Source organism: Stegodyphus dumicola, chromosome 6 (genome assembly GCF_044657685.1).
Source record: "Stegodyphus dumicola isolate Sdum_Otavi_A_Nest chromosome 6, ASM4465768v1".
Classification (NCBI taxonomy): Eukaryota; Metazoa; Arthropoda; class Arachnida; order Araneae; family Eresidae; genus Stegodyphus; species Stegodyphus dumicola.
In genome coordinates, this window is record NC_140773.1 from 35,045,174 (window position 1) to 35,070,663 (window position 25,490).

Consider the following 25,490-nt stretch of genomic DNA (forward strand, 5'->3'; position numbering starts at 1 on the left):
GGAAGTATTGTAATCGCGAAAAGTTTCAGGCAGAATATTTCAACGAAAATATCCATTTTGACCGCAATCGAATGCAATTTAACGATGATTTTGTGTGATAGCTGTACTTAAGAACAGAATAAAATACTCTTTTCCTTCAAAAAAATTGTAAAACTGCTTTAAAATTAATTCTGAAAGAAATTTTCGAGGCGTCTGTACGAACGTACATACGTACGTATCTCGCATAACTCAAAACTGAGTAGCCTCAGAACGTTGAAATTTTGTATATAGGACTGCTATAACATGTAGATGTGCACCTCGTATTTTGGTTGTAATCGGCCGAACCAAATGTATATAAATATATTTACATATATATCCACTCTGTTACCCGGCTCAGTGATCTCAGTTTCTTTACTCTTATATGTTTGTAAATTGTACTTTTTTTGCTTTAAAAATGATTGAATTATATTGTTTTTATCTTCCGGTTAAGGATTTTATGCTTTTAGTAAATCTGTGTGCAATATTTTTAGAATTATCAGCAATTTTAAAGTTGTTTAAGTGCCGCTAAGCCTGTTTTTAATGGCGGCCATTGATGTTTACATTTGCAACAGCAGACCAGTGGATTTGTTGCCAATCTAGAGAAACTTAGCTTCGCAACAACAAAGATAACGCATTCATTTATTATTGCCAATTAAATCATGCTTAATTCTTTCTGGAATTTTTTCGAGGAAATATGTGTTTGAGATTTACTTCGTAATTTTTAATATAGATATTTTGAGTTTTTATGTATTTTTGCCTTCTCGCGAAGTGTAAACTGAATTAATTAAATGAGAAATGCTCAATCGTCTGTGAAAAACTGTTCCTTTTTTGTTTTGGTTGCTTAATTTCTTTTATAAATCATTCTAGCTTTATTATAGTATTTGAATAGAACATGTGACAACGATTAGATAATTCTATTCTTTAAATGATATAAATTTTGTGCATTATGGGTTATAATATGAACGAAATATATAAGTTAACTGTTATATAATTATTGGATTATATAACAGTTCACTTAGTTTCCGTTACATATTTATTATATAAGTTAACTGTTATATAATTATTAATAGTGTTAAGAGAATCTAGCGCCAGAATGTCGTTATGGTATTCTTTAAAATTCACTCTGGTATTTCTAGAGTGAATTTTAAAGAATGCATTTATTCTATTGTGGTTTATGCGCTGTCGGCGAAGTAGATTTAATTCAATCCAATAAGTTTAAATGAAATAAAAGAAAAAAATGCGTATAATTTAATATTCCAATACAAGGAAGTCATGTGGTGTACACATCAGATTTTTTAATTAAAGATCATAATTTTAGTCCAATTCTTTTGCATGTTTTAAATGAGACTTGAAATACATTTCAAGTTTCATTACTGCTTTCCTCGACAGGTAGTATAATGCTAGCTTTTGCTTTTCTCCGTCCATTGATATTCCTATAAATTTGAATTGCTTTTCATACCTTTGACACATATTTTACTCCAGAGGAAGAAAGATCTATGGCTGATTTCTCTCGTGTTTTAGAAAATAATATTCGGAATCTATGTCAATCTAAAATTGTCTTTTTGGTTAATTCAAAGTTACCTGTGTCGGCTTTATTTTCTTTATTGGCTTTGACACTACAGTATTATCCCCGAAACTGGCACGTGAACTTAATTTATTCCGTGTACTTGATCCTTATTTTGTTCTGTAGGCGTAATTCAAATTAAAAGAATTTTGATGTTTATGGATCTAAATTTACTTGATTATTTAAGCAATAGATTTGAATATTAGTTAATTAGTAACAATGTTATTAAACCTAAGAAACAAACACATAAAAATTAATCGAAGCATTGCATGCATAGTGTTATAAATTATTCCCAAGAATTTATAATATACCTGATTAAATATCAAAAGTCATTTCACTTCATTTCATTTCTTAGTTACAAGAGGCATTTAATATTTTGTTTTTTGTTTTTCTTGTGAAGTAAGAATTTCTAGAGTATGGTCTAAAAAGTTATTTATAATTAATTTCTCAGAAGTGAAAAATCATTCTCTGGAAATCTCTAAAAATACAAATAATTTCTAATTTCTAATTTGGCAATATTTATAAAACTGGTGGAAATATGAAGTTATCATCAGTTAGGAAATTAGTAGATTCATATTTATTTTCAAACTGAAAATTAGAAATAAACTATGAGAATACAGATTTTAAATAATTCAGTTTTTAATAATATTTACAGCTTTTCCTTGCAATCAGCTAAAGTTATTACGCATTTTTTTTTCAAGATCACCAACTCAGATCTTCACTCTTTCAAAAAATCTGCAAACAGTTTCAGCTGATCAACTAATTAAAGTTATTTTAAACTAATTAACCGTCTTACGGCTTCATAAGCATTTTTAATGCGGGCCATTCTGTCAGACAGATGTGTTCTTACCCGATTCAAATTTCGCATTGCTTGCTTTATTTGAAAAATAATATTATATGCATGAACTCGAGCTATTTTCCAGAAAAATTTGGTTCTTCTTTTCTGAAAACGTTGCACATTTAAAACTTTGAACAGCTCTTAATGTTAGTCTCTCCAAAAAGTGATAGGGTGCGATTTTTCTGATGTTTAGTAGATGCTTTAATTGACTTTATAGAAACAATTTATAAATAAGCTACTTTATGTTACATTTAACGCTAGACTAATAGCCCCTTTAAACAATAACGCGAATTTTGATTGGTTTTAATTAATTACGATGTTACCCTATTTTAATTAAGTAAGGCAGTTTTAATTAATAAATGCCAGAAAGATAAAAATGTATATTACCTCTCTTCATAATTGCTCTTATTCATCAATTTAATAACGGTAGGATTCTCACATCTTAATATCACTTGTACTTCATTTAATCTTCAGTCATTCAGTTTCAATATGAATGAAACCTTCAATATCATTCAATCTTCTATAAAAGTTTTGCTTTGAGTTTGAAACTAGGAGTAGAACGAACTATTACTGCAGAAGTATTTTAGCTTTTTATAGTAAATGTTATTTTTTTATTTAAAGCGGTTGAAGAGTCTATATGTTTTTTCTGAAGTAGGATAAATGAAAAATTAGAAGTGCCTTAGCCGGGAATCGAATCCTAAGCCTTTCAAATACTCTTCGAATATGCTTCCATTTGTTGAGTCATTAGGGTTTTTGAAATAGGAAGCATGAAAAATGAGCAGTGCCCTCGCCAGAATTCGAATCTCGGACCGCTCAAATACGCCTCGAGTGTGCAGACCATTACACCACGAATACATGCTAAGAAGGCAGGAGAAATACCTTATATACTCCCCCTTTTAAAGGGCGACTGGTGATTAGGAAACACAATCTCCAAATCCTGGTGTTGGAGAATTATCATACACCACCTTTTTAGTTCGGGCGCCACTGTAGAGTCATTAGAATTTTTGATGCTGGAGATATGGAAAATGAGCAATGCCCTCGGCGGATTCGAACCTAGAACTCTCGAATACGCATCGAGTATACTTCTAATTTCACCATGAACGCATGCGGAAAGGACAGAAAAGACACCTTAATACCTAATACGGTTTCAAAATTTTAAAATATAATCGATTTAATATTATGATTCAAGGTGATTTCTGTTCTATGTCTAGTGTGTAGTTATCTGAATTGTAAATTCTAGGAATGAAATCTGAAATTCTTCAATGCGGCATTGAGTGCTGACAATGGCGTGTTTGTGTAAAAGGTTAACGTAATACGATGAAGTTTAATTCAGCATATAAAAGGCTTTTTTGCTGTTAATATGACCTATTCTTTCCTAAAACTGCCATAATTGCATTGACATTAGTGTTCAGATCATTCTTCAGATTTTGCAATTGGCATTGGAAACCAGAGCAATGAGAAAATCCAGTTTTATGAATGTTCATATTCATACATATGTCTTACACAGAAAAGTATACTAGTGTCTAGATCTTAAATTTAAAATTTTAATGTAATCCGGATATGGATTATTCGGTACATTGCGCAAAAAAAGGGAGGGGCAGTTTTATACCTCCCGTTATACTGGGGCGATTAACGAAATTCAAATTGTGTTTTTCATGTTTCGAAAGCACGACTTAGGATATATATTAGATTGATGTATAGCATTGTTCTAATATAGTTATTTTGACACAAAATCGGACTTTTTTTTAAAATGACGTGACAAGTTACTTCCATACTTCGTTTTTACGACTACGACTCAAATTATGCCTAAATATTTAATTTTGTAAAATTTGGTGCGACATTTACGGATAAATTAAAAAATTTATCTTGGCGCCATTTTTTTTAGTTTGCGCCAAGAGTAATTCACTTTGGGAACTTCTTAGCATATTGCAGCCTATTTTCCTTTCCTTTATTACATTGTGCATGAGCGGAAAATAGTCACATCGTTCCTGCTTTCAAATGATTTTAACAAAGTGCGTAAATCTCATTTGATATTACTACCACTTTCGTCAAATATGCCAAATTTGAAAACGCGTCAATACATAAATTCACGTATATTTTCGGAAATTTTGTATAAAAAACTCTAAATCTTTTGCAGGTAAGCTTAGAACACAGAAGATCTACTTTAAGGTGATCTACTTTTTATAGATTATAATTCAAATTATTTTCGAAACATTTATAAAAATTATTTAAAAATACAAATTAAAAAAATTATAAAAAATGGGCGAATTTTATTTGGAATGAACCTAAATTTCGAAATGTGAAACGAAGTATCAAATAAGTTTAATAAAAAAAAAAGATATTAATAAATATATACCAAATTCAATTAACACTGAAGAGCTAAAATTTTAAGAGCTTATTTCCTAAAATCTACTTGTGCGATTTTCACAAAACTTGGCAGTTTACCATAATTTGAGTCGTAGAATCGAAATATGCAAAAAAGTTGCTATGTCATTTCAGGAAACGTCTGATTTTGCGTCAAAATACTTATATTAGAACAATGCTGTATATAAATCTAGTATATATTTTAAGTCGCGCTTTCGAGACATGAAAAATCCAAGTTGAATTTCATTAATCGGTATATTAGAACTGGATATATGGAACTGTCCCTGTTTTTTGCGTAGTGTACATTGAAAATATATTTATATGATTGCGTTGTATAAGCAATAAATGCTCCTCGGTTTTCAATCATTTGTTGCGTTAATCAAATTAGTGATATAAAAGAAGATAATTAGAGCACAATTAAAAACAAATCGATGCACAAAATACCGCAATACTGTAAACCTCTGCTTTTTTTAAATTACAGTTGTGGATAACAGCACTCTTTTTTTTCATATAAAATCAATGTTTGAATTGATTTTCAAATGTTTTCTTGATACTTCTCAACAGCCATTAAACTAAACTACTGACCATTGAATTTGCAGCTCCGACCTGTACAAAAACTAACGCAATTTAGTTTATTTTACAGGTTGTTTTAGGGCAAAAGTTAAATAAACAAAATTTCAAGAGAAAACATTGCGGTCACTATTTAAAGTCCACTCTATTAGTAATAAAAACGTCTGCAATATCGCGAAGCATGAAATCGGTGTTATTCTGGATAATATTTTTCAATAATACAAGCCTTGAAACGACAAGAAGTTACAAGATATAAATAACTATATACAGTTTGTAGCCTTTGGTGGCTTTTGGTGACTTGGTGATTTTGATATCATTGACTAGTTATTCTGAACCGAGGAAAGATCTGGTAAACGCGCTGATCGCAGAAAGCATTAGACGTTGAATGCAAAACTTGGTTGCGAGTTGTATGTTGGATAATAAGAAGATACACCTGAAAATAGTGTTGTATGCGTCCGGATTTGTAATAGATTAAATGCAAACTGGTCTAGTGAGAGGTTGACAAAATTTATTTCATCAAAAGAAACACTTCAGATTTCTGGAACTTTCCATAAAAATACTCCTATAAATCTTCAGATATATATCTTCAGATTGAAAGGAATCCTATAAATCCATTAGAGAAAGGATGTCTACATTTCTTTTATGTAACACAGTAGGATACGGATTAATTTAGAAGTGATGCAGTTAAGATTATTGTATTATAGAAAGTTACAATTTTTAGTACAGAAAGGTAAATAAGTTAAAATATGGTTATCGAAATTGAAATTAAAAATAAATTATTGCCCAGACGGAAAGGACGTCCTTAAGATTGACTATTGTACCAAAGGTTCAGGATTCGAATCGCGGAGAAGACATGGATGTAATTTGTCCGTCCCTTCATATCAGGCATTGGCGGAAAATTTATTAAATGCCTCCATAATAAAGAAACCGCAGTTTCCGAGCCTATTTGTAATAATAGTTGAAAAAAATTGAAAAACGCAAATTTACTGAAATTTTAACACTACCGCGTGATTTTATCACGACATGCGTGAAATAGTTGAATTCTAAGTATGACCAAACGAAGTTCTTGCTAAAGAAAGCAGTTTTCAAACTGCTCTAGAGAAGCCGAAGTTTTGTAGTTCTTGGAAAAAGTATGCGACAAGGTTCAAACTGTCCAATAGCAGAACAAAGTATATATATGAAATAACAAGTAGAGCACAAGGAAAATCCGGAGCAGTGTCGATACGTGCTTAGATCCATATTGAAGAAGAATTTTGATTGCCTAGTGTGCTAATAATGTTAATTTGGTAATATCTAAAGAATTTGGAAGTCGAGACAGATTTAATTCCATTTTATTTTGAAATTTATATTTGTGGCCACAATCACTTGGCACTCTAGTCCTGCCTTTCCACAGAAAATTTACGTTTTTGATATTGTTGAGATAGAAAGCAAGCCAGCGAAATTACATCTTAGCACAGTAGAGAGCAAAGCTGAAGTGAGTAGTTATGCAAGATGGAAGCACGCGAAAATAAAAGTTAGTTTTGAAATTTGGTGATTGGTCAAGAGGCATCTGCATTATATGAGATTTTTAAAAAATTTTGTTTAATTTTGTTTTTAATCTGTGACATCGCAAAACATTATTTACCCATATATTTATATTACCCATATATAATTCTACTGATAAAATGGAACTAAAATAAAATTTCCAATAGATTTAAAACAGCTAAAGAATTTAAAGAAGAACTTTCTCTATGTATTTCACTTGGATGCTATAGTTGATAGTTGCCAATTTATCTCTTTCTTTCCCATCTGTCCCTCGGTCCTTACTATCCGTTTTCAAACACAAGGCAAGCGATCAATTTCTCTGTCCGATGTTTGGCGTTCAAGTACTTACGATCTTTTGAAATGCAAATATTTCTGCCTTGAGTAAAAGGGAACTGAATATTCCAAAAGAATAGTCTCGTGTTTATACTCATTGTTTAAAGATGTGAATACAAACTTTATTGATCTTTTCACAAAATATAAGTTAGTAATTCTGATAAAATGAAGTATTCCTGTATGACGAAAAGTCGATAAATTTTTAAGACCATTGTGTGTTAGAGTCCTATTACATTTAGAGACAAATAATCTGGCTGAAAATGTTTATGGAGATAAGAAAAACATATGAAAGAATATGAAGTTTGTAGTCAAACCGAAGTTAAATATATAGAAACCAAAATAGTAACATTATGTAGACGGACGATGTTTACAATGAAAGTCCCCATATTTCGTTCTAGAAGTTTATGAAAAACTTCTCAACTTGATAAAGTATAGTTTTTGAAAAGAAGTTTCGTGAGAAGAAGGAGATAATGTATGGAAAACATGCCCTGAGAGAAATAACTTTTGAATAAGTCCAGAAAGTTACTACAATGAGGGAAAGATGAATAGAAAAGCATAAAAAAAGGTGAAAGTAAAAGAATCTGGTGAGCCGTGTTATTTACATTTTATTGAATATACCTCAATGCACAGCGATACTAGGAAATTCATTGATAATTTTAAAGTATATCCAATACGTTTATTTATATAAAAAATTCATAGTTACTACTAATCTTATTATGAAATTTTCTTTCAAAATACCTTTAAAATTTAGAACGCAAAACTATTAAAACTTTCGCCTAAATTTAACTGTCCATTTATTCAAAACGTCCATCTATTTGAAAAGTCAGGTTTTGAGGTTTGAATCACAAATCAGAACGAAAAAAGAAAGGGAGGGATTCTGAAATTGATTAATTTTTATAATGAACATTAAGAATTAAAGATGAACGAATATGAAGAATAAGGAAAGAACCGAAAGAAATGCCCCCTCTCTCAAATGGTCGGACACATTTTTATTAAACACTAGCGGGCAGATCCGCCAGCTGAGCGGGCTGGAGCCCGCTTATCATTGTTCCTTTATTCGAAAGTGGACCGAACTACCATTGTTCTTTTTAAAAGAGTTCCCATGTTAAGTTTCGCCGGTATTCGAAAGTTGGAACGAACTACCAGTGTTCAGCGATTACCTCTCAGCCTCTATTCTAGCGGGCAAGCAGGCCAGCTGAGCGGGCTGTACCCGCCTCCTTTAGGCGGGATTCGAACTACCAGTGCTCAGCGATTTTACCTGGGCTGCGCTCGCTGTATTCATGTTTTCATCCACAACATACTGCATACACATTCGCTAGACAGGGGAGAGTCAAGCAGAGTCAACCATGCCTTCTCCGAGATTCGAAGTTATAAGTAAATGTTTTACAACCGCCATATTACCTACCACTGATTGCCAAACTGATTGTAATAAAAACGAAATTACTGCGTTAATATGCGTTGATGAAATAATCATAGAGACCATTATTTGAGGGTCATAAGGATGAAATTTTCCTGATTCAAATAACATTTAGGTAAAGATAAGATTTTTTTCATTTAATCAAGATGAAAAATAAAACCAAGAATTAAAATAATTGTTTTAATTATGAAAGTTCTGCAAATACTGAGGCTTTAGAAACAGTAATGTTTTGGTTTCGTGATTGTGGCAAAGCCTCAAGGAAAGGCATGCTTTCGCGTAGAACATTTCTGAGGAAAACTGCCTGGTATACATGTTACGTTCACACGGGAAAATACACTAAAACGCCCATTCAGCCAGTCCGTTATCAGGATTTGAAACTCGAACCGAAATACCAGCGTTCAGGGACTTTACCGCTGGGCCGCTGGTGAGCAGAAACAGGAATGAAATGAATTGAGCGGCAGGCTGCTTTTAACTGAATTTCATTGCCTCAGAAGTTTTCGTGATATGGCTGCATGTGAAATTATATGAACAAATGGCAAATTTAAGTCTTCGTGTTTGTAATAAGAAATATAATTTATTTGATCTCTAAAATTTTAAAAAATGCGCTATGTATTTTAACGGGTTTGAAGAAAATTCTTTTGGAATTGAGGATTGCATTGTGCTGATCTGGAATATTTTTTTACTATTTAAAAAATTATATGAACTGGAACAGATCAGAATAATTTAAATGACCCATATTTTAGTTAAATTAGCGATATGGGTAATTTTGCAACAGTAGTAGATTGGATATTTCAGCAAATCGCGAATGGATTTGAATATGGGCTGTTGGAATGTATTTGAATATGGGTCATATTATTATCCCACGATTACCAGTAAGCTTTTAGCTGATCAAACGGTGATTTGCATAAAATAGATGCACTCACCATAAACTGACTTCACGAGCAATTTTTAGATTTATTACACTGTAAACAAACGCTAATAACAGAACGTGATGAAATAACTTTATATAACGTTAACATTGAATAAACTGTCAATAAAAGTAGTGTTTTACATTTATAACATGTGCATAGATCAGTAAATGCATAATTTTGCATGTCACAAATCTGCTTCTAATACTTGCTGTAAAAGGTATAGTACTATAGCAGAGACATTGGGATTTTTGATGCTGACAGATGAAAAATGAGACATTCCCTCGCCGGGACTAGAACCACGGACCTCTCGAATGCGTGCCGAGCGTGCTGACAACGACACTACGAAGGCGGGAGAAAGACCTTACACTATGATTAAAAATAATTGTTTAAATGATTTAAAAAATAAAATATGAAACAGTACACGCGTGTTTTGATTTGTATTGAACTGTGAGGCTGGCTTCTGTCTTAAGTGGAGAAATATATATGTAGCTGTTTTGTAGCGCAAATCTAACCCACGGGAATGATAATGAAGAATTAGCTTAAAAGAGTAAAAGTTTAATAATCTTTTTTAAAAAATATGCATTCTCTTTGCTCTGCTAAGTCCGTGTTTAATACACAAACACGTTTACTATATGAGCGCCAATAGTAAAAGCATTTATAGCCACAAAACGTCTTAGCGGTAAGAAACTTTATTTTTTTCACACGTTTAAATTAAAATTAATGTGTAGTAACTACTGTAAAGCATTTTGGATTCATAGTCGTACGTAAAGTCTTCATAAAGTACTCTTTAAACTGCAGAAATGTCTCAATATTTACATAATAAGGACAATATTGTATAATTTGGTTACATAATAATATCAGTAACGTAACAATAATATCAGTAATATATCAATAGTAACTAATTCCATTAACAGAGAGCAATAAATCCAGAGCTGTTATTCACAGATTATTCCGTTTCGTTATTAATACGTAAAATTTAATTTACGTTATAACACATTGGTTTACAAGCATTATTATTAGGCATATCGATTTCATCATTATTACGCTTAATACCATCGTTCTTTCATCAAGCTAAAATTAAGTTATAGAATATCAACAGACACAAGACGCTCGGAACGCCACCTAACGGCGCAAGCTATCAATTTATAACAATATCAATAACATAAGAATAATATGAGCAATATATCAATAACATAGCAACTGCATATAAGTAATGTAATAGTTGTTTTTGGTAATACAACAATTAATTTTGATTTAGTAAATACATAATAATATTTTATTACATAGTTATACGATAAGGTACAACTATGTAATAAAATATTGTTACATTTTTCTTCTTACTTCTGACACCAGTTGTTACGTTATATTCTTCCTTCACGTTCGTACGGGGTTTGTAGATTTGGAGTGAATAACGACGACACTTGATGAAGTATTGAAACACACTTTATTTACCAATATCAATCAGGACAGCTCCAAAACACTTTTACAGTCGTCGAAGATCTACTATAAATACACTGGCACTATCAGCGACACAGCCTTCAGGTTATCAGGCTATCACGGTGGAGACAGCTTCCTGCAAAGTAGCCGACTCTGCTTTCCGGAGTACAGCTCCCGACTCTACTTGGTCGTTCTCGGAACTAGACGTACTCTCGAGACTCTCCACGCTACAACTCACGATCCACTCGACGACACACCAGCACAGCTCCTGACTCTTCGCTACAGTCTTTCCAGGAGCTCAACACGCTCTCTCGATGATGCACTAACCGCGATACGCTAACAGACTCTTTCAGTGGACTCGACGACCCACTCGGCACTCGCTGCCCGGCTGTCAACTCGATCGACTCCGCAGGGATTGACTCGCTAGACGAGGCACACACATTCTCGATGAGAGACACACTTACTGACTGCAGACCAGCACGGTTTATATTGCTTTCGGCTTGCGTTCGGGAACATTCTGGAGTAAACCGGTAAGAATTCGTTCCAGAAGGTTCTCCAACCGTCCAGGGTATATCGGCGATTTTGTCGCCAAAATGGGCGATTTCTCACCAAATGTGACAACCCTGCCTTCCCTTGCCATTTATGGCAACCCTAAAACTGCTTTGCGGGGAAGCTATCTTACCTCACCTGTACATTTCGTAACACTGCCCCCTCCCAAGGACTGCACGTCCCGGGCAGTACAACCCTTGGTCAGAAGCATAATTCGATACAAACAAAGCGTAATGAAACAAACATAAACTATAAATGAATAACATAACTAAAGAAACAGATATTTACAGTATGTACAAATCATATACACAAATTAAACGCATAACAATTTTAAATTATTCAAATTAAGGTCTCAATTAAAATATAAAACTAAATCTAATCTCTAATTAAATCTAAGATCTAATATCAAATTAAAGTCTAATTTCAGTCTCTGTCTTTCTTTTAAAATATACCCGGGTCAAAAACTTTTCCCCTGTAGATCTCAGATGCATTTTTGTTTTTATGTATGAAGTTTTATGTATGTTTTATGTATGTTTGTTGCAGTATGAAGATTCAGTTCTTTCAGACTTTTCATCCACAGGAAGATGTGAAACAGTTTGTTCACTACTTTGAAGTTTGTTCGCATCACATGTACAGTTCACCGCGATACTCTTAGCAGATGGTACATGCTAATTTTCCTTCGTTTCCTGGGAACCAGTTCTGATGTTCGCACCAGGGTCGCGAATAGAATCCGATCTTTTACAAGCAGAAGTATCCAGGTTTAGAATCAAGTCCCTGTCTGCAAAATCTGCACTATGAGACGCACACATACTAGTTTGCACTGTGGATGAATTTTCTTGCAATACTGGAGCACACTGCTTAAGCTGTATATCATCTTCTTCCATCTCTGCATCACATGCACTTTCAGATCGTTCAATTCTTGATAACTTCGACTTCGTAATTTCACTATCAATTTCGTTGAACTTAACAGTCACATTTTCACTTTCTTTTGTCTCTACTTCAGGCACATGAAAATCACAACCTTCTTTCCCGCCTTTCATTTCTTCATCTTTTCGATCTCTTTCTTTAATCTCGTTAGATGGTTCATCCTTCATTTCTTGATCATTCTCAGACACTTCATCAACTACTTTATTCATTTCTCCATCCTTCGATTTTTCAGACGCCGCTTCTGTCATCTTCACATCTTCTTTTATGGCTCCAGTTTCTTCTACAAACTCCACTTTCACTTGTTGGAGTTGCTCTCGCACCTTTTCTTGGCCGACAGTTATTTCTTCTTGTCGGAATTTCTTCTCTTCCAGTCCGGCTTTCCTCTCTTTCAGTCCGGCTGTGATCTCAGCTGTCATCTCTTTATATCCAGCTTTTATCTCATCATTCCCGGAGCCCACCAGCGGCCGAGCGGTAAAGGCGCTGAACACTGGTAGTTCGGTCCGAGGTTCGAATCCCGCGAACGGGCTGGCTGCATGGGCGTTTTCGTGGTTTTCCCCATGTGTAACGTGTATACGAGCCAGTTTCCCTTAGAAAGTCCTCCACGAAGGCATCCCTCCCCTTAGGCAGATAGCCCTCGAGGCTTTGTCATAATCACACACACACACACATCATACCCGGCTTTCAACTTCTCTTGTCCGGCTTCCATCTTTTCTTGGAATTCAGCAAAGGCAGTTACGAGCTGTCTTAATAGATATTCCATTGGTCTTGTCACTGGCATTCATCCTCAAATCCCACTTCTGACGCCAATTGTTACGTTTTTCTTTCTTACTTCTGACACCAGTTGTTACGTTATTTTCTTCCTTCACGTTCGTACGGGGTTTGCAGATTTGGAGTGAATAACGACACTTGATGAAGTATCTAAACACACTTTATTTAGCCAATATAATCAGGACAGTTCCAATAACAATTTTTACAGTCGTCGGAGATCTACTATAAACACGCGCTGGAACAATCAGAGACACAGCCTTCACATGTCAGGCAATAACGGTGGAGATAAGCTTCCTGCAAAGCACCCGATTTTGCTTTCCGGAGTCGAGCACCCGAATCTGCTTGGTCGTTCTCGGAACTCCACGTACTCTCGAGACTCTCCACGCTACAACTCGCGATTCACTCGACGACCAGGAGCACAGCTCTCGACTCTTCGGTTCAGTCGTTCCCGGAACTCAACACTCTTTCTCGAAGATGCAACTAACCACGATACATTAACAGACTCCTTCGGTGCACTTGACGAGAAACTCGGCAATCGTTGCCCGGCTGTCAACTCGATCGACTCCGCAGGGATTGACTCGCTAGACGAGACACCAACTCGATACTAACTAACTCGCACTCTAGACGAGGCACACACTAAATGACTGCGGATCAGCAATGTTTATATAGCTTTCGGCTTGTGTTCGAGAACATTCTGGGCTAAACCGGTAAGAATTCGTTCCAGAAGGTTCTCCATCCGTTCATAGTATATCGCCAATTTCGTCGCCAAATGGATAATTTTTCGCCAAATGTGGCAACCCTGCCTTCCCTTGCCATTTTATGGCAACCCTAAAACTGCTTTGCGGGAAAGCTATCTTACTGCACCTGTACATTTCGTAACAATATTATTATGTATTATGCTTCTTTTAAATTGCCGCAGTTTATTGATAAATAATTTATTAGATTTTGGAGCTTTTGTCTAAGGATGTTACTTTTAGTATTTCCTTGAACCATAGCTTGACATTTTCTGATGTGTATGGTTGAAATTGTAAATCTGAAATAAATTAAAATAATTTGTATATTTTATGGAATTGCATGAAAAGAACTGAGCCGAAGGAAAAACCACTACTTCTAGATAAAAATACAAATTTTATACGGCAAATACGCAGGCATACACGTGTGTGTGGGCGGAGCCAGCAGAAGAATAGGCTTTATAAGCGCGTGGAGGGTAAGACGAAATTCCGTTCGTTAGCACACCTCGGCGAATTTCTTGGTGTTATCTTGCAGCAATCGGTTAAATTCACATCAGAACAGTAAAAATGAGTAACCACCAACGTCCACAACAGTCGTGGAGTCCTATGTTCGCATTTTTCTGGGTGCAATGGACACCGAGTTCATCTTACAGGATAATAACGCGAGGCCACATAGAGTTCTTCTGGTCGAAGAATTTCTTGAGAGTAAGGATATTCGCCGAATGAATTGGCTAGCCAGGTCTTCAGACCTCAACTCTATAGAGCATATCTGCACGCTCTAGGGAGAGCAATTGCAACTCGCAACCCTCTCCGAGAACCATCCAGGAACTGAAAACAGCGTTGCTGAATGAGCGGGACCAGTTGCCAGAGGCACTGATAAACTACCTTATTTCCAGTATGACGTCAAGCTGTGAGGCTTGCATGGCTATAATAGGGGACCATACCCTCTATTAACCCATTTCTTTTGTGTCTACTGTGAACAGCTGTTTTAGACCTTCGATCTTCCGCGAGTGTTACACACAAACATGTATTCTATAACTGTTGGATGTTTATTTTGTTTGTATTATATCAAGCTATGTTCACACCAGATTTTATTAAAATCTACCCAGTAGTGCTGGAGATCGTATATCATATATGAAAATTCTCTTAACTTCTTTCGCCAGTTTATTTACGTAACAGAAAATTATTCAACGAAATGGCAGTGATTCCAACATATGTATATAAAACGATATAAAATGTCTTTTAAGTAATAAAATATGTTCCGCAGTAGAAGCCAAGAAGGTGTTTTTGTCTCTATCTGTGTGTGTGAGAGATGACTGTGCCCTCTCGATGTCCTGGTTATCGACGTGGCCAGTACCTGTAACTCTCTTCAGCATAGTATCGCGATCTACTGCATATAATCCTGACGTGGAAAGGACGTGTAGAATATTGCAAAGGAAACAGGAACCTAACTAGATGTTCCAAAACACCATTCATAGGAACTATGGAATGGAATTGTTGCTGCCAACTACCTACGAACCTACACTGCTAAAAAAAAAAAAAAAAAAAAAAAAAAAAAAAAAAAAAAAGGGATCTCCCGATCTACTGGGCCGATTGACAAAATTCAAATTGCGTTCTTCATGTCTCGAAAGCACGACTTAGGATATATATTAGATTTATATATAGCACTATTCTAACATAGGTATTTTGACACAAAATCGGACTTTTTCTGAAATAACATACCAATATTTTTACATATTTCGATTCTACGACTCAAATTACGCCTAAATATGAAATTTCGTAAAATTTGGAGCGAAATTTACGGAGAAATTCACAAATTTATGTTGGCACTTTTTTGTCAGTTTGCGCCAAGAATAGTTCACTTGGCGAACTTCTTAATATATGGCAACCTAGTTTCCTTTCCCGTGAGAGGAAAAAAAGTCACCATCGTTCCTTTTTTCCAAATAATATTCTTTATATTATATTTTTAATTATAACTTATTATTTTAAGTAATTTTTTCTTTTTCGAATTTCATTTTAATTGTTTTTGTTGCATGATTTTTTTCGAATAACTGTTTTAAAAATTTCTACTTACCTATTCGAACTGCGTAAATAAAAGTGCAGCGTTTATTTTTTTTTTCAAATAGTTTTCTTTATATATATTTTTTGTCATAGTTATTATTTTAGGTAATTTTTAAATTCTTAACTGTTATTTTAATTGTTTGTGTTGCATTGTCTCTTCAGATAATTGTTTAAAAATTTTCTATTTATTCCTTCGAATTGAGCATTTTAAATATATTTATTAATATTAATTTTCCAGAATTTGATTTTATTTATTTGAATTGCGTTTCTTTCAGAGGAATACTTTGTAACCCAGACTACGATGCGTTTGAAAACTGCATATATTAAAAGAGAAAATACAGTAAAGCACAGTTAACACGCCTTTCAATGTTCCGTTCAGAAAAGATATATATAAATAAGAGAGAAATTTAACTTAGGATTGCGACATTGTAACTTAGGATGACTTGCACACTGCTTTAAACAATTTTATCATTGTGCCCATTGCTTTACACAATTTTATCCTACATGTGGCTTCTTAAATGTTAATCGTATTTTAGTCAAATATTTTATATTTGAAATCGTAAGAATCAAATATCATAATATTTCAAAGGTTTTAAATTTAAAAAAATACAAATACTAAATTTTACCGTAAAATGTATTTTTTCTTCTCTTTTTGTTCAGGCATTCTACTTTATTCTTGCTCTTTTTCTTCAGGCATTCCGCAAGTATATTAAAAAGCATTCAAATTTTCGAAATATCTTGATATTTCTGACAATCATTTTAAATAAAGTTATTGCCTTCCATTTCATAAAGGCCCACAAACGGCCGAGAGGTAAAGTCGCTGAACACTGATAGTTCACTCCGGGGTTCGAATCCCGGTAAACGGGCTGGTTGCATGGGCGTTTTCGTTGATTTTCTCATGTGTACCGTGTACGCCAGCTGATTTCTCTTAGAAAGTTCTTCACAAAGGCATCCTTCCTTTTAGGCAGATAGCCCTGCTTTGACGTAACTTAATAATTCAATTCAATCCATTTCATCAATATTTGGTCAGAGCCTTTATCAGTCTTTAGAGGCTAAACATTTTGAAGGTATGAGATGAAAGGAAAGACTGGCTTCATCAAGAGGTTTTTGGTTTATTTAATTATGACAAAGCACACTAGGGCTATCTGCCTAAGGAAAGCGATGCCTTCGGGGAGGACTTTCTAAGGGAAACTGGCTCGCATACACGTTACACATGGGGAAAACCACGAAAATGCCCATGCAGCCAGCCCGTTCGCGGGATTCGGACCTCGGACAGAACTACCAGCGTTCAGCGACTTTATCGCTCGGCCGCTGTTTCATCAGGAGGAAAAAAAATATCTTTAGGTGACATTCACATACATTACTGGAAAAACTTCTGAATCTTCAAATAATTTGAATGAGAAAATCATGGGATTCTCCATTTATGATACGATATGATGTACTATAACGTAATTTAAATTTATACAACCATATAGTCGCTCTTCACTTTAATATGCAATGATATCGTTTTTTTCTTTTGTGTTAACCACAAGCTCAATTGATGGTATTTGTTGGTGTATACACGTCCAAGTGTTTTTTCTTTGAACACCTAAATTCTTTGAAGTATCCTGAAAGTATATTCAAAAGAGTCCAACTTTTTGAAACACTTGGTATGTCTGACAGCCAAATTTCCCTGCAAATTTTTGCTTACTTTTCTCCCTAATTTTCTTCTTTCCTTCTACAGTTATTTTTAGTGCACACACAAGAAAATTAAGATTTTTCGATTGCTAGACTTCCATAAATTTTGCATTCTTGTCAATTTCTTAAAATATCAATTACATGAATTGCGTTTCAGCTGAAGACAGCTTTTCATTTTCTAGTCATTTTAACTATAAATAAAGTTTAATGCGAAGTCCAAAGGATAAATATTTTAATTAAAAGATTTTTGCTACATGACAAAGAAATAAAACAGTCCAGCAGAGTTTATTCTCTACCACCGAGTGACCTGATTCTTATATCGGCTGAAACAATCTAAATCATATTAAAGATCATGTTTTTTTACACAATCTATAACGCGAGAGAAAAATTAGCTTCTTAAAACATTCTTTCTAAGAGGATTAATATAAAAGATTATATTTATATATATATTTTTAAAGCTGGGACTTGAACCAAACTGTAAAATTTTTAAAGTTTAATTTACATGGTGGTTATAATTAAAGTTCCAATTTGAAATGGTCATAAAAGGATAACTACCATAGCAAATGTTATCAAACTTGGGAATCGTGTAAAGGAGGTTATGGGAATTTATTTTCCGCGAAAAAAAACTCACCACCAGGGGGAAAATTGCGGTGTATACAAGATTGTTAAATGAAATAAGACACGAAAACATCTGTTAAAAATGTGTTTAATATTTTCCGGAACGTGTTACCAAGCATGTTCAATGTAGCGTCCAACAATTTCCGAAAGCAAGTTAAATCCTGTTACTGCATTCTCAACAGCAGCTCTTAGCATATCAGGAGGAATGGTACGAACATGTCAGTGTATCACATTTTTCATTTCTGCCAAATTGTTTAGATTATCACCATAAACATTGCTTTTGAGAAAACCCCATAGCTAAAAGTCACAGAGGTTGAGAAATGCTAAAATTCTCATTATTATCAAACTAAAATTCAACAAATTCAAAGTAATAGTTTTAATTATCGTTATTGAAATATTTTAGTCCTATTTTGAACAGCTAAATTTTTACATTCTTTGCGCTTCATTTGTGTGCATATTTGATTTTATATGTACCTAACTGAAGATTAATTGCCAATCTATTGACAATGTTTGTTTATAGAAAACGTAACGCACATCCAAAAACCTGTACATGGCCAATTCGTAATTCATTTTCTAAAAACGACTTTTAACATCCATGCAATGGAGACATTTTATTCATAGTGATCCTCATTATTTTTGTATTAAATTCACCATTCTAGAAAAATATATCTCATTCAGAATTACCTACATTACCTAGAGAATGAAATACTAATTATTTACTAAACATTCTGTTTTCTATATAAAAATAAGTAAACCATTAAAGATTCTTAATTACGACTAATTCTTAAGTCAAATTTAAATGTCTATCTCTATATGGTTAATATACATGCGGATATGATGTAAAGATGTTAGGAAGCTCAAATTATAAGCATATGATAAATTTTAATTTATTATTATTACAACCGCTTCGTTCATAAATAGAATAAGGATGATAATTTTCATTTTAAATTAGACTTACATCCACCAAATTAAATCTTATGATTAATCTTTAAGTTTTTCAAATAATGTATACAGCATTTTATTCACTTTTTACGTAATACCTTATTTTTATTATCTCGTATTGTTAAATGGGAGATTTTGATGAAAATCAAGTTATTAAAGAAGCGGTAAAAGAAAAATTTCAAAATATTAAAAAGTATAATTTCTTTAATAACGGGCGCAGAATCTGAATAAGATTAGGACAAAGACCTAGGTTAATTTAAAATTTAATTTAAAAGTATGATGAAAGCAGTTTGGGTAATCATTACCTTTCATTTAGGTAATGATATCCAAATCGCAATTCCGAAGATTATTTTTAAAGAAATATGTTTTTTAATGAAACGAATTAAAATTAAAAGAAACATTTTGTAAAAATTAGCTTCAAATGCAGCATATTTAATTTATACGGTAACGGATAGCGGACAATTTTATTCATACAGAAAAGTAATTTAATTGGTTTCTAAATTAAATGAAATCATTTTTTTTAATACAAATGTTAATAGGTACTCATTTAGAGAAGTTAAGACTATTTAAATTTACGCCTTTAATTAAAACTTTGCTAAACTATTAAAACTTAATTTCCATGCATTATTATTCTATTGAAAAATAATAATATAAACATAAAATAAACCTTCATCATAACACAAAACTCATCAATTTATAAATGTTTCTTTTAATGGGTGTTGTACGAAGTAAAAAGAAAGTATTGCAATCGCGAAAAGTTTCAGGCAGCATATTTCAACGAACATACCCATTTTGACCGATTTCGAATGCAATTTAACGATGCTTTTGTGTGATATCTGTACATAAGGATAGAATAAAAGACTCTTTTCTTCCCAAAAAAATTATAAAACTGCTTTAAAATGAATTATGAAGAGAATTTTTCGTTGCGTCTGTACGAACGTACGTACGTACGTATCTCGCATAACTCAAAAACGAGTAGCCTCAGAACGTTTAAATTTTGTATATGGGACTAATATAACATGTAGATGTGCACCTCGTATTTTGGTTGCAATCGGCCGCGCCAAAGTATATAAATATATTTATATACATATCCAATCTGTTACCCGGCTCAGTGATCTCAGTTTTTTTACTCTTATATGTTTGTAAATTGTACATTTTTTGCTTTAAAAATTATTAAATTATGTTGTTCTTATCTTCCGGTTAAGGTTTTTGTGCCTTTAGTAAATCTGTATGCAATATGTTTAGAATTATCAACAATTTTAAAATTGTTTAAGTGCTGCTGAGCCTAATATTTTTTTGATGGCGGCCATTGCTTGTTTACATTTGAAACAGCAGAGTAGTGGATTTGCTGCCAATCTAGAGAAACTTAGCTTTGCATCAACAAAGATAACGCCTACATTTATTATTGTGAATTAAATCATGCTTAATCCTTTCTGGATTTTTTTCGACGAAATAAGTGTTTAAGATTTACTTCGTAATTTTTAATACAGATATTTTGAGTTTTTATGTATTTTTGCCTTGTCGCGAAGTGAGAACTGAACTAATTGAATGTGAAATAATCAATCGTCTGTGAAAAACTGTTTCTTTTTTGTTTTGTTTGCTTAATGTTTTTTTACATCTTTCTAGCTTTATTATAGTATTTGAATAGAACATGTTCCAACGATTAGATAATTCTTTGAATGATATAAATTTTATGCATTCTGAGTTATAATATGAACGAAATATAATACTGTTAAGGGAACCTAGAGCCAGAGTGTCGCTATGGTAAACAAATAGAGTGAATTTTAATAAATGCATTTATTCTATTGTAGTTTATGCGCTGTGGGCGAAGTAGATTTAATTCAATCCAATAAGTTTTAACGAAATGCAAGAAAAAATGCGTATAATTTAATACTCCGTACAAGGAAGTCATGTTGAGTACACATCAGATTTTTTTTTTAACATTTTAAGGTTAAACCTAGATATGTTATTGCACCTGCTTAATTATCCTTGCTCTGCTATTTATTGTCTTTCCAACTGAAACGGACCTTCAGTATCACAGACAGAATGTAAAAGTTGCCTGAAAAATTTATTAAAATTACATCTTGCAGCACAACTAAAAATTATTAAACTCTAGCTACATGCGAGGCCATTGCTGCATGCGATTTCCCAGGAACTCATATTTTAAAGCAGTAAAACAAGAAATTTAACACTCACATATTGTATGGGCTCAGTAGAATCCACCGCTTTCATAAGTACAAACTTCATTAATCGACATGTGCGCTAGAATATCGGATCTTCATTTCAGATATATTAGTTAGTTGCTCACAATACTCTCTCACTAAAGTATAGATCGTTTGCTTTTAATTAATTTCAGTGTAATATGCATATTTGTAAACCTGACGGAAACGACTGAAAGAGCAGAAAACAATTAACATACAAAAATTAGTTAAACTAAATTCCACATCGTGTGCTCCCTATGACAAAATTGTAGGAAATTTTTCCGTTTACCACTTTAAAATAACAAAGCTTTTGCATTCAACCCCAAGCATAAATAACAAAATATACTTAAAATAAGCCTTAAAACTAAAGAACAAAATTTGATGTGGACATCACATGGCTTCCACGTACAGCCTATTGTTTTGTTGCACTTCATTTAAACTTACTTTCTCGAATTAATCTATCTGAATTAATCGATCGCTAAAAAAGAAAAATTAAAAATGACATCAAAAATCGCAGATTTGGATATTAAATATTCAGTCTAATTTCTTGCCGTATGTGACTCAAACTTCATGTATTTTCGATTTCTTCGTAATGAGATACAACTTTCCCAACGTAAGTATAGCAAACCGGTTTAACCGGGAGACCGTATTAAAAGGTAGATCTCGATACTTGTGCAAAATTAATTTTTTTAATCACCGCCAAAAACGTATTTTTGCATTAAAAGCACTTCTGTAATTGGAAATATATAACTGTGACCAACAACTGCGAAAATAAAGGACGGGTAGGGTTCTATAAGCTAAGTAGCAGAGTACATATATATACACGCACACACACACATACACACACACACATATATATACATATATTTCTTACCGAAATTTCAACGTTCTACTCCTAATCGTTTTTGAATTATAAGGGATGCATACTTACGTACGTACAGACAGGTAAAAAAGTTTTTTATTCCATTTTACAATAAGAATTAGATTTCTAATAGTCTAATAGTTAATAGTTCTAATAGTCTGATAGTAAATAATAATAAGTTTTACAGAAGAGTCCTTTATTCTGTCCGTATGACCAGACGTCACGTAAAAAAAAAAGCCTTCAAAATGGATATTTCCGTTGAAATTTGATAACCGAAATTGCCTGCGATTACAAAACTTCCTTTATTTCGTACAAGGAAATAAATATGATATCTTAATTTTTATATACTAAACTAAAACAAACCAGAAAAAAAATTAGTTAAAACGTATTTTTGTTTAACTGAACCTAGTAATGCCATTCCTCTAAAACTGTTAATTTCTAATCAAATAATACAAATTTGCGCAAAATATCAACAATAATCTATTTTTATGTATGATGTTTAACTTATGGACAAGATAAAGTTAATCGAAAAATTAGTTTGATTGCAAAATTTGTCATCGAATTTCTGAACCTTCTGTAAATTCCTAGAAATTACTGCATGTTTTAGCCTATATTTCAATATCTAAAAATGGATATGAAGTTTCGATATTTTCTCAGAATATAAAACAAACTTTTCAATAAAGGATGCTAGAAAAAGTAACTGACGATTTTGTACTTTTAAAGATATATCTTGCAGTCTAAAGCAATGAAGGAGAAAAAAAGCGTTTTGAATTTGCTTCTTGGTGCGTTTAATGAAGAATTGCCGATATATATATATATATATATATATATTTTACTTTAGCTTCAAGTAAAATGCCAGTTGCAACATTTATTAGTACATATACTTCCTGAAGCCTCCAAGCCTCCACTTGACTTTGTAAGAGTCATAACTCCACAACAAAGGTCAAGAGATTTCAGAGATTTGCTCTGCATCTGTCATCACATCTTTTCCATATAAGGCGGGCTAATAGATCAATGATTATCTTGTTCTCTAAGGTATTTCTCCCGCCTTCCTAGCGTGCTTTGGTGGTGTAGTGGTCAGCACACTGAGCCGGTATTTCAGAGGTCCGTGGTTCGATTCCTGACGAAGACGATTGCATATTTTTCATCTCTCCGGCTTCCAAAAATTCCTAATGTCTCTACAGTGACGCCCGAACTAAAAGGGTGTTGGAGGATGATTTTACTCACCCAGAATTTGGCTATTAGATCCCCTAAAATCCCCATTCGCCCTTTAAAAGGGGAAGTATATAAGATATTTCTCCCGACTTCCTAGCGTGCCTTCACGGTGTAGTTGTTCTGCACGCTGGTCCGGTATTCTAGAGGTCCGTGGTCCGGCGAAGGAGTTTGTTCATTTTTCATCTGGCCTGCTTCCAAAATACCTAATGTCTCTACAGCTTTTCTGATATCATTTGGACTATAACGAATCAGACGAAGTAAAGTACAACCGAAAAACTAAAAATGCGCGACTAATTCAGTCTGCAAACCGTTTCAGACAGAGCAAGATCACAGAGCGTTTTAAAACTCTCAACTAGAGAAATTTTGCCGCTAGCAAGATCCTCACATAATGGGGGTAATGCTTATTTTACAGATAAATTGTTCCTATGCGTTCAGCATTAATTTTCAATTGTAGTTATTGCATTGTTAATAAAATAAAGCTACTGAAAATTATAATAAATGTGTTTTTAGTTCTATATGTAGTGCGTGAACTAAAACGTAAACCATCCAGTTAACAATGACTATACGGATTCGCTCTATCAGCGCAGCACCATCATTCTCCCACACTATCTGACACGTAATTGTATGCTACATCAACGTTTTTTACCCTCCGAATACCTATCGTTGACATATTTATTACCTCCCTTTTGGTATGTGAGCGCCTTAGTCTTCTCATTGAAACCACGTGCTTGTACAAAACATTTGTAGATTTTTATAATTTTTAATACTGTAAATATTGAGAAACAAAATTTGTTCCGAATATTTCATGGACATAAATATTTTATTTGTAGCTTTGATTTTTACTTTGATATGTAATAGTGAAACGGGCGGGATACTGATTGTACAGGAATATTATTATTCAAGCGTAACATTTTGTACTGTACGTTAATCACTGTCATATTTAAAATCTTTATTGATTTTGACTTACATTAAATTATTATCAGAAATAATTTGGGATTTAAGTATTTCAAAATCCCTTAGCAATAAATAATTTAATCCACTGCAGAGCATCCCACGTCTAAAATGTTCGTTTTTTCTTGTAAGTTATAGGTAAATAAGATAAGTGGAAGCTTTTTTACTTCCTTGTACGAAGTAAAAAGGAAGTATTGTAATCACGAAAAGTTTCAGGCAGCATATTTCAACGAAAATATCCATTTTGACCGCTATCGAATGCAATTTAAGGATATTTTTGCGTGATATCTGTACGTAAGGACAGAATAAAATACTCTTTTCCTCCAAAAAATTATAAAACTGCTTTAAAATGAATTCTGAAGAGAATTTTTCGTGGCGTCTGTACGTACGTAAGTACGTACGTATCTCGCATAACTCAAAAACGAGTAGTCTCAGAACGTTGAAATTTTGTATATAGTACTGCTATAAGATGCAGATGTGCACCTCGTATTTTGGTTGCAATCGGCTGCACCAAATGTATATAAATATATTTATATATATATCCACTCTGTTACCCGGCTCAGTGATCTCAGTATTTTTACTCTTATATGTTTGTAAATTGTACATTTTTTGCTTTAAAAATTATTAAATTATGTTGTTCTTATTTTCCGGTTAAGGTTTTTATGCCTTTAGTAAAGTTCTTTGAACTATTTTTTGAATTATCAACAATTTTAAGTTGTTTAAATGCCCCTAAGCCTAATAATTTTCTTGATGGCGCCCGTTCCTTGTTTACATTTGAGACATTAGTTTACATTTGAGGATAGTGGATTTGTTGCCAATTTAGAGAAACTTAGCTTCGCAACAACAAAGACAACGCCTTCATTTATTATTGCGAATTATATCATGCTTAATCCTTTCTGGAATTTTTTCGAGGAAATAAGTGTTTAAGATTTACTTCGTAATTTTTAATATAGATTTTAGAGTTTCTATGTATTTTTGCCTTGTCGCGATGTGAAAACTGAATTAATTGAAT